This window comes from Mustela nivalis (genome assembly GCF_964662115.1).
Source record: "Mustela nivalis genome assembly, chromosome: 2".
NCBI classification, from domain to species: domain Eukaryota; kingdom Metazoa; phylum Chordata; class Mammalia; order Carnivora; family Mustelidae; genus Mustela; species Mustela nivalis.
The window spans coordinates 26452073-26454302 of record NC_139021.1 but is presented as its reverse complement, the minus strand read 5'-3'; the positions used below and the strand labels follow the sequence as shown (position 1 = coordinate 26454302).

At 45.0% G+C, this 2230-nt stretch overlaps 1 pseudogene across 1 annotated transcript; it reads right to left on the bottom strand.

Annotated features, from left to right (window-relative positions):
• Positions 1 to 212: 212 nt before the first annotated feature.
• On the bottom strand, positions 213 to 2024 carry LOC309858074 (coronin-1C pseudogene; annotated as a pseudogene). Its single transcript has one exon. The product of its transcript is annotated as a coronin-1C pseudogene (transcript).
• Positions 2025 to 2230: the final 206 nt, after the last annotated feature.

Below are 2230 nucleotides of genomic sequence, written 5' to 3'. Positions count from 1 at the left end.
TGTGTATACAAAATAATATCTTCATTTAGTTTATAAACATACACAGTGCTGTCCCTTTCAAATTAAGATAAACACACACACACACACACACAAATACTGCAAAGCAGCAAAATACAAGGCGGAAAAATAGCTACTTTTGGTTTCGGCGACATTAAAAAATATATATATATAAAGCAATGTGGGATTGGTCCCTGTTTATTAAAAAAAAAAAAAAAAGGTACTTGGGCACGACACTGAATCAGAATTGGTTGGTTTTCTAAAATTCAGAGTATCTGGGATTTTAAAAGTAGCACTTTTGTCTTTTAAAAGTTCGACAAGTCATAGAACACTTAAAACATCAAAAAAGCTTTCTGATAAAAAGCTCAGCTTTTAAATCACATTTTGTTTCTGCAAATTTGGGAGACGAATTGAGTTCTTACTGGAATGTGGCCTATCGCTGGTTGACAAATGTGACACGGAATGTCTCCGAATGGCAGTGCCTCCCTTTCGCCCTCCCTGGGACCACGCCAACAACCCGCTACCAAGCACAAGTTCCTGCTCCCATTTGGGGGGTTAGGGGTGGACCTTCAGGCTGCGATCTTCACCATCTGCTGTCCTAACTTGGAAATGTGCTCATCTTGATTGCAGATACTGTGTCTTTTATAGATTTGATCTCTTTTAAAATCTCATCCAGCTTGGCTTCGTTTTGCACACTAGCCGTGTCTGGGGTTTTCTTGGGGACACTGATCAGGTGGCACTTCTTATTTGCAGTGGGCTTGCTATCCAGAATGTTCTTCTCGACCACCTTGAGATCCCGGTTTTTGCCAGGAATGTATCCATGCTTTAAGGAGATGAGGACTGGATCCGCATTTCTCCCCTCAAACCACTCCTCTGCCTCCAGTGCTGCTTCAGGCCCTGCTGTGTCAGGATACAGGTCATCTTGGAAAAGGTCAGACTTCCTGGGAATAGTCATGATAATAGGCTCACACTTCCACTCATGAGTTTGAAGAATCTGGCAATCTCACATTTGTTAACATCGAGTCCCCTCTTGGGCATGTAGCCCATCCCTCTCTGAGGCTCCTTGCTGCTGAATGTGTTGAGGTAGTGGACATACCGGGATTCATCTGGGATCTCAAAATAGCGGATACTGTCGTCACCCGTTCCACATAAGTAAATGATACTGGTGTCGGGGTCATAGAAGGGCAGCAATACCCCATTGCTAGTGTCCATTTCTTGAAGAGCAATTGGTTCCTGCATATTTTTCGGGTTCCAGAGAGCCAGCTGCCACTCACTCATGCGGCTGAAACCAGTGGTGAAGACATTCCCGTCAGCCAGAAAGATGGCTCTCATAGGTCTTGCTCCTTCATGTGCTTTCTCCTTCTCAGCAACGATCTTTTGTCTCCCAGGATCGATTACTCTCACTTTCTTGTCTTTGGAAGCTGTGCAGATCAGACTGCCAATCCGGTCCCAGCTCATGTTGTAAATCATATCTGAATGCATATCATCCAAGTTTATAAGGACTTCCCCTGTCCCCACATTCCAGATGATGATGGCATTATCACAGTCTGCACTAAGAAGGACATTGTGGGCAGTCGAATGCCAGGCCACGATGCCAACTCTCTTCCAGTGGCCTTCTAAAATCACCACAGGTCTGGTCAGGGAAAGGGTAAGTCCATTTTCTGGAATCTGCCACACCATCACCGTGCTGTCTTCTGAGTCACTGGCAATCACCTGATCGTTATGTGGGCACCAGTCTATGTCGAGCACCAGTCCTGTGTGGCCACATAATGTAAGGTAGGATTTGTCGATTCGACCAGTCTTGTGCAAAGGGAGCACAAGGAACGCTCCTCCCCCACTCGCTTCTATGATAATGGCAACAAATCTGGGATTGACAGCGCAAAAGGAACTATCCCAGGTCACTCGAGAAACCTGGATGTCATCATAACACTGGTCGTTTTTTACCGCTTGTCCAAATACAGGCCGAAACTTGCTCTGTCTTACCACTCGCCTCATTGTATCGGGGCCAAGATGCCTGAGGCGCCGCCGCCGCCACTGAAGTCCCCTGGCAAAACCTTTTTTACTGTGTTTTGTTAACCAAGAAATTCTGTTTCATAAGCAGCCTGTGTAGCAGGGTAGTTAATATTTAAGAAAGTGTCCAGCTTTCATGGATATTTATCTGAATGAAAATGTGACCACAGCTAATCTTATGTTTTCCCTCAAACTTTCTCATCATTAGTGTTCATCTTCTCAG